Source organism: Pinus tabuliformis, chromosome 3_2, assembly GCF_031772625.1.
Source record: "Pinus tabuliformis cultivar Carrire ecotype Pingquan chromosome 3_2, CPIR1, whole genome shotgun sequence".
NCBI classification, from domain to species: Eukaryota; Viridiplantae; Streptophyta; class Pinopsida; order Pinales; family Pinaceae; genus Pinus; species Pinus tabuliformis.
In genome coordinates, this window is record NC_142302.1 from 508516663 (window position 1) to 508525433 (window position 8771).

The window sequence follows — 8771 nt, forward strand, 5'->3', positions numbered from 1 at the left end:
TTAAAAAAAAACAATTCAAATCCTCCTAAAATTGGATATCTTGAAATTTTAGATATTTTCAAATTATGTGGCCTAGGTAGACTGTGTGGAGTACTAAAAAAGGTATGTTTTCATCGTTTATTTTGTCATCTTTTATTTAAAACTCATAACGTCTTTGCATCATGAACTAGGTAGATAATAAGAAATGATGACAAAATCTAAGGGATTTATATGCAACACAAAACTACTCGTAATTTCCATTTTATTATGCAAGAAGAGGAAAAAATGAAAGATTGTTGTCCCAAACGAAAAGACAGGGCAAAGTTACCTATTGTCCCTCTAGCAAGAAACCGCATGCAAACAAGATGATCCAAATTGGAGCGTATCATCCAGGAAAGGGAAAAGGAGATATCAAATCGGCGCAAGAGAACAAATAGTTAACTGGAAATTAACAATCTATCTTAACTATTTTTTCATCATTGATATCTCTGCTCGGTTGTTATAAGAAGGGGCAGAACTGCTAGCCCGGGAAAAAAATGACCTGTTGTTGTTTTTATGTAATTCTCCTTTGTATTTGAAACTTTGATCATTGACTCTCGTTGAGAAGTGATCCACTGTAACTCTGCTTTGATGTTTTTATATAAATCTGGTTGCCATTTCATCTCTGATTCTGGAGTAATCTGAAGCAGTGTTTCCCTAGAGGCTAAGGGCGCGTCTCTGGTGGAACACTTGCTCCTGTACCATTATCTCTAATTCGTGTGTGGTTTTCATTATCACCTTTGTTTGGTAATATGATGTGTTTTGTTATTTTACATCATGATTATGTTATATTTGATTTATGTTCAATTGAGTAATGTTGTTCTCTATGACATGAAAGTTGTATTATTCATTCTGACTTTGTAACATATTACTATTCCTTTAATCATTGATATAACAATGCTGTTCCTTACAGAATTTCATTGTTGTTCAATTACAGAGTAACCGTGTTGTAACATTCATAAGTTGGTATTACTGTATTCATTTATGGTTTATACTTAATCATGATTGTTGTTCAATTGACGTTGTTGTTCCATTACGAATGACAATCGTTATTCTTTATAACTAAGATTAATACCAGTTGTATCGAAGTTAGATTACTATTTCTCCTAATATTAAGCGTACCACATGTGTTATTTATTTTGGTTCATTGTACATTGTACATTTAACTTTATTTGCTATTCTATATTTCATTGCCGAGTAGTTGCTTTCTATTTCTGATTGCTGTGTGATTTATCCTCAGAGTAGAGATTTCTATCTGAGTTCTATAGGATACGATTGCTGCATTTATTTCCTTAGATTGAGGTTTGTTGTTCAATCTTATTTATAAGAACTAGTTTCTCTTCGATTTCCTGTTATTTGTATTATCATTGCTTTGGTGTGTGGAACGATCTAAGACTATAGTGAACGTTGAAATTTATTGTCTAGTTCCTAGGTTGATGATCTTTTCTTTAATTATCTTTAATTACATCAGTTTACAAAGGGATGAGTTATCGTTACTGTACCCTTGACTAATAAATTTCTATAGTTTTCTGAGTGCATGATTTGAGTCTTAAGGTTCTTTTATGTAAGTAGATATTATTTCAAGCATCTGTTTACTCTTGTATTTATAGAACTATACTACTAGCATTACTCTGACAAATGACAACCTCAAACTGAGTACACACTTTGAGATAACAAATCATTCCTAGATTGACAAGTTAATGTGACGTAAATAGAGGTGAAAAAGAACATTTTTACTGCTCGACATTTTGGCGCCATTGCCGGGGAAGAGTGTAGCCATTTGTTTCTTTTCAAGAGTGATGTAAGAACCTACTAGGAGAGAACTGGGTTTTAAAAATGGAAGGTAAGAACTTGCGTGTGGAGCATGTAATAGCCTTACTCCCCTACCCGCTTTCCTACAGACTTGTTGCAATTTTCTTTGGTTAGAAATTAGCATTTGATTTGTGTGCATGACTAAGCAAAAAAAAAGCCTGAAAATAATCCTAAACCTCTACCCAAGCCTGATAAAGCTAAGGGGTTGGTGACCCTTCGCTGATCGACCTTTATAGACGAAATCCTTAAGAAAGCAGAATCTCAGCCTTCAGTAGGGCCTAGAAAAGTTACTTCTAGAGAACCTACTAGTTCCCTTGAGGACATAGGATCACCATTTGTAGCTTTTGCTGAGGTGCACAGTCAAACCGAAGAGTAATATTTTCAAGAAATTGAAAATTCTAGCCCAAAATCATTGCAATAAGGGAACCTTAGCAATCTTTGTGAACGAAGAGGAGAAACTAGGGGGACTAAAGAACCAAGATCTCCTCTTGCGATAATTCAGCGATTAAGTAGTCCAGATAAGGGAAGCACTGCAAAAATCATTTATGACGAAGTTGAAGAAACTCAAGAATCCCCCCAGACATTAGGCACTCTCAGCATCCCAGATAAAGGAAGTGTCGTTAAGGCCATTCCTGTTAGAGCCATTCCCCCTCGACAACCGAGGAATACCCTCTTAGATATCCCGGAAGGTTATTGGCATATATTTGAACAAATGGCTCAGAACTAGACAAACACCCAAACCTCTACACTGCAATACCCCGTTGTGGATACTGTAGCTAACGCACTTATGAAAGCAATTCCTCTTCAGCATATCCCTACATTCCATGGCCTTACATCAAAAGATCCAGATGTATTTCTATTTGAATTTGGTGTGTTGTGTAGAGGATATGACTATACCATCGATCCCTAGAAACTAAAATTATTTCCCTCTACATTAAAAGAGGTTGATTTAAGATGGTTTATGGGATTGGGTGGTGGTGTTATAAATAACTGGGATCAAATGAAAGAGTATTTTCTTAAAAAATATCAGGATTACTGTAGGTCTAGAGAGTTGAAAGATGAAATATTTCAAATGGTAGCTAGATCGAATGAAACATTAGAAGAGTATGTTGAACGTTTTTAGTATAATCTTCAAAGATCTCCTTATGCGTCATTACCCTTAACTGATAATGTACTAAAAACAACATTAATTAGGGGAATGAAGGAACAATGGATTGAAACATTAAATATTATGGGAAAAGGAGATATTTATTAGGAAAATTTTTCTCACATTATTAATCTATGTATCAGGAGCTCGAGAGGTAGCACAAGGCTGAAACCAGCAGAACATGATCGATTTGTAAGAGATAACAAAATTTTGGCAGAAGGAGTAACTCGTGTAGAAATTGGAAACATATTAGAAAATTTTAAAACTGACATATTAGGGACATTGACAACACAACTTGATATTATGCAGGCTAAACAAAAGCAAGCAGAGGTAGAACAGAATTTGGTAATCTTTTGTCCCAGATGTAGAAAGAAACACAGTCACAAGGAGTGTCCATTAGATGCAGTCCAAGTTTGCGCCATTTGTACGAAAGACCACTCTATAGAGAGCTATCCCTCACTTCCTGGATTGAAAGCAGTATACAAGGAAGCAGAAGAAGAGCCAGAGCCGGTGTATCTACTCAATCAGCACCGTCAATGGTAGCCACGAAAATCAGGTATGATTTCAGACCCAACTTCTTCTTTTCAGCCTCCACAATATCATGCTCAACAATATAATACAATGTGGCAAAATCAACCTCCCTTCCCGAATTGGTTACAACAACCATTTCCTTCATGGCCGAATCAAGCAAGCCAACCCAATTGGCCAAATTTTCCCTACACTCCACCATATTGGAAAAACAATGTATATCCAGCATAATGGTCCCCTCCTACTTCACAGAGTCAAGCCTGGCGGAAAAATTGGCAAAGACTGATGAATCAACCAGTAGGAACCATTCTGCTCCCTCAACCTACACTGCTAACATTACAAAAAAATCCCCGGTTTAACTTAACACTGCAACTCCCAACCCAACCCAACCCCAATCCAAATAACAGACCGGTCCAATCTATTCAAATAATTGAAACATCAGAAATAGGAACCAATATAAGGGAGTGTAATGACCTTCAATTAAGATCTGGGTGCATCATTGAAACAAAGGGAGATAAAACTGCTCAAGTTGAAAATCAGTTACCTATAGAACAACTACCATAAGAAGAGGATGTGACCAGACAACAAATTCATGATCAAGAAACCACATCTTTCCCCCCATTCCAAGAATGATTAATTATATCTCTACCTATATAATATCCTAATTTTGACATTCTGGGACAACTAAAAATCTGTACATAAAAATCCCACTCCTCCAAGCCATTTAAGACATCCCAATATATGCAAGGACTATAAAAGAGCTATGTATAAAGAAACCAAGGAGGAAAATAAAAAATAACCCAAAAGTCCAAGTAGTTGGCACTCTATCTGACCTATTATCAGGAAAAGAAACACCTCTTAAATATGAAGACCCGGGAAATCCAATAGTAACTGTACAAATCAATGGACAAACATTCTCAAATGCCTTAGTTGATCTAGGAGCTGCAATCAATATCTTAAGAACTACCACTTGCCAAAAACTAGGAATTACATCAGTAGAACCGACCTCCACATTATTAGAACTGGCTGACCGATCTGTGGTTAGGCCAGAAGGCACACTACATGATGTCATGGTATGAGTTGACTCCTGGGCGTATCCTGCCAATTTTCTAATAATAAACCCCAAAAAACGACTTGATGGAGATCCATTGATTTTATGTAGACCTCGGTTCGCAACTGCTGATGCTTATATTGGCTGCTGACAAGGCAGTATGACCATAACTAGGGGGGATAATATCAAGAATATAGCTTTATACCCTCCAACACAGCCAAGCGTCACAATAATAAAAACTAACAAACATCCTGTATCATACCTCATCGAAAATATTAGATCTCCATTAACCATAGAAGAGGCCCTTGATTTCAAAGACCAAACAGAAGATGATTCCATTAACAAAATTTATTAGTCAAGTTGAATCCAGATCCCACATACAATGTCACATGATAGAAGCAACATTTGATAATGAATTAGAAGAAGATCCTCCTAAAGATACACACGATCAAACAATACCTACTACCTCTGGCTCAAATAGCAAAATTGTAGAAATTGAGCCAGGAAAGACTTTAAACATTAATGCCAACCTGAATTCCAAACAAGAAGAGAAGCTCATCCAACTACTAAGGAAATATAAAGAAGCATTTGCATGGGACTATCCTGATATAAAAGGAATAGATCTCCAGTTATGCGTGTACCACATTTACATAGAAAAAGATGTGAGACTTGTTTTCCAACTGCAAAGGAGACTTAATCCTCATCTAAAAGACATTGTAAAGGCTTAACTTCAAAAAAATTTAGATGTGAACTTCATCTACCCTATCTCCGATAGTAAATGGGTCTCTTTGCTTGTTGCGGTACCAAATAAGAATGGAAAGTGGAGGATTTGTGTAGATTATAGAGAGCTAAATAAAGCAACACAAAAATACCACTTTCCCCTTCCATTCATTAACCAAGTATTAGACACTTTGGCAGAAGAGAATTTTTTTCTTCCTTAGATGGCTTCAGTGGATACAATCAAACTCAGATTGCCCCTGAAGACCAAGACAACACTACTTTTACTTGTCCTTGGGGAACATTTGCCTACAAAGTTCTACCTTTTGGCTTATGCAATGCTCCTGCCATATTTCAAAGGGCTATCCTCTGCATTTTTTCAGATTTAATAAATGAAGGGCTCGAAGTATACATGGATGATTTTACACCATACGAGGATGATTTCGACCCAGCATTGGACACACTGGAAAAAGTGCTGCAACATTGCATTACCACCAGGCTCTATTTGAGCCATGAAAAATGCTATATGATGATGACATAAGGACTTATTCTAGGCCATCATATTTTAGAAGCTAGAATACAGGTAGACCCGACCAAAATTCAAATAATTTTGCTAATTCCCACTCCTACCACTCAAATAGAGGTATGCAGTTTTCTTAGATTTTCTGGTTATTATAGAAGATTTATAGAACATTTTTCTCATATTGTTGCACCTCTATATGCATTGAAAGGTAATGTTGACTTTCTTTGGACAGAAAAATGCGACCATGCTTTCCAGGATCTGAAAAATCTTGTCTCAATAGCCCCAGTCCTTAGAGGTCCAAATTGGGACTTGCCATTTCAAATTTCATCGGATGCTTCAAATACAGCTATTGGAGCAGTCCTTGGGCAGGAAGAAGATAAAAAACCATATGCAATTTATTATATTAACAAGAATTTATCTCCTGTGGAATTAAACTATATTGTTACCGAAAAGGAATTTTTAGTTGTAATACATGTTGTTAATAAGTTTAGGCATTACATTACTAGATATCCTGCTATCTTGTATCCAGATCACCTTGCCATAAAATACTTAGCAAATAAACCAATCACAAATGGTAGAATAACCAGATGGCTGATTTTATTGTAGGAATTCGATATCACAATCAAGGACCGACCTAGAAAAGAAAATCCTGTAGCTAAATTTCTCTCGCAAATGCCAAAACCAATGGATGCAACAGCAGTTGAAGATCAATTTCTAGATGAGCATTTGTTTGTTGTCACTATTAAAACACCCCGGTATGCTGATGTTGCAAATTACTTAGCAGTAGGCAAATTACCAAAACATCTGACCCCCAATGAATGAAAACAAATTATCCACCGAAGTACTCGATTTTCTTTGATTGGGGGCTGCCTGTTCCATACAGGGGCAGATATGCACATCAAGAGATGCGTCCACAAAGATGAAATTTTTGACATTTTGAAAGCTTGTCACGACGGACCATGTGGCAGACATTTCGCCGATCGAAGAACTGGACATAAGGTGCTGCAGACAGGGTATTATGGGCGCACAATATTCAAGGATGCAAAGAAGTTCGTTCAAGCTTGTGATAGTTGCAAAAGAGCAGGATGCCCTGGTTAGTCTGACGAAATGCCCCTGAATCCACAGCTAGTTATTGAACCATTCGAGCGATGATCCCTCGATTTTGTTGGTCCAGTTAACCCATCCTCGAACCAAAAAACATATATTTTGGTAGCAAAAGAATATGTCACCAAATGGGTTGAGGCAGAGCTATTACCAAGAGCTACAGAGGATTCCATCATATAGTTCCTATTCTGTATATTTGTCCGATATGGGCTTCCAAGAGACATAATTACAGATGGTGGACCATAGTTTTCTAGTAACAAGATTGCTGAAACACTAAAAAACTATCATATCCAGCATAAAATTACTACTCCATACCACCCACAGGAAAATGGTCAAGTAGAAAGCAACAATAAAATAATAGAAGCAATCCTAACAAAAACCATTACATCACATAGACACAATTGGGCTACAAGATTACCAAAAGCCTTGTGGGCTTACAGAACAACATGGAGAAGCACTACCGGCTATTCACCATACCAACTAGTATTTGGAAAGGAACCCATCTTTCCGATAGAATTTGAAATACAAACACTACGAACAGCACAAGAAGTCGGTCTAGATCTAAACGAGGCACAGATTAATAGATTACAACAGATCAATGAGCTAGATGAAATTAGGCTCTCTGCCCTTCAACACACTGCATTGATCCAGCAGCAGTGAGCTAAATGGCATGATGCCCTCATTAAAAAGAAAGTCTTCCGCGAAGGAGATTGGGCGCTCCTATATGATTCTAGGTTTTAGGATTTTCCCAGAAAGATTCAGAGTCATTGGCTGGGACCATACACAATCCAAACGGTACATGATTATGGTACCCTTACTCTAATCACCATTGATGAATATGGACATACCTTCAAGGAAAACAGCCACCGAGTTCGACTATACCACAAACCACTTACTTGGGAATCCTTCTACCAGTAACTCTGCAAAGAATCCGACATCCAAATTTTGGAGGAGGAAGAGAAATCTTCCTCACCTTCGGTCCATTAAGTGACTCAAATGTTTTTACATCCTGTACATAATTCTTTTGTTTTGTTAGCATAAATTATTTTCTGTACATATTCTTGCACTTTGTTTTTCCTTTTAGGAAGAAATAACATTCTCACCACTTTGTTGTTCCTTTTTCAAGGAACCCTACATTCTGCTGTTCCTTTTTGTAGGCTCACCAGTTCCATCATTTTGTTGTTCCTTTTCCCAAAGGAACAACACTTGCATTTTTTCTGTTGTTCCTTTTTCCGAAGGAACGACACCATCATTTCTTCTATTCTTTTTCTGAAGGAACAACACTTGTGTGCACTTTTGTTTTTCTGCTGTTTGTTTTCTGAAGGAACAACACTTTTGTTTTGTTGTTCCTTTTCCAAAGGAACAACACTTTTGGTTTTTGCTGTTCCTTTTTCCCGAAGGAACATCACTTGTATTTTCTGCTATTCCTGTTCTAAAGTAACAACACTTTTGGTTTTTTCTTTTCCTTTTTCCCGAAGGAACAACACTTGAATTTTTTTGTTGTTCCTTTTCCAAAGGAATGGCACTTGCATTTTTTGTTGTTCATTTTTCTCGAAAGAACAACACTTGTATTTTCTACTGTTCCTTCTTCAAAGGAATGGTACATGCATTTTTTTGCTATTCTTTTTTCCCGAAGGAACAACACTTGTATTTTTTGCTGTTCCTTTTCCAAAGGAACAACGCTTGCGTTTTCTTTGTTGTTCCCCTTTGAAATGCCAATATTTTTGTATTCCTTTTACTTATGCTTGTTCTCCTTGCCGTTCCAATTCAAAGACACCTGTTGTTCCTGATGTTTCGAGTTTATTGGAGCACTGTTATACACTTATGCAATGCATACAAAACTAGAACACAATGAAATCAATAAATTACAT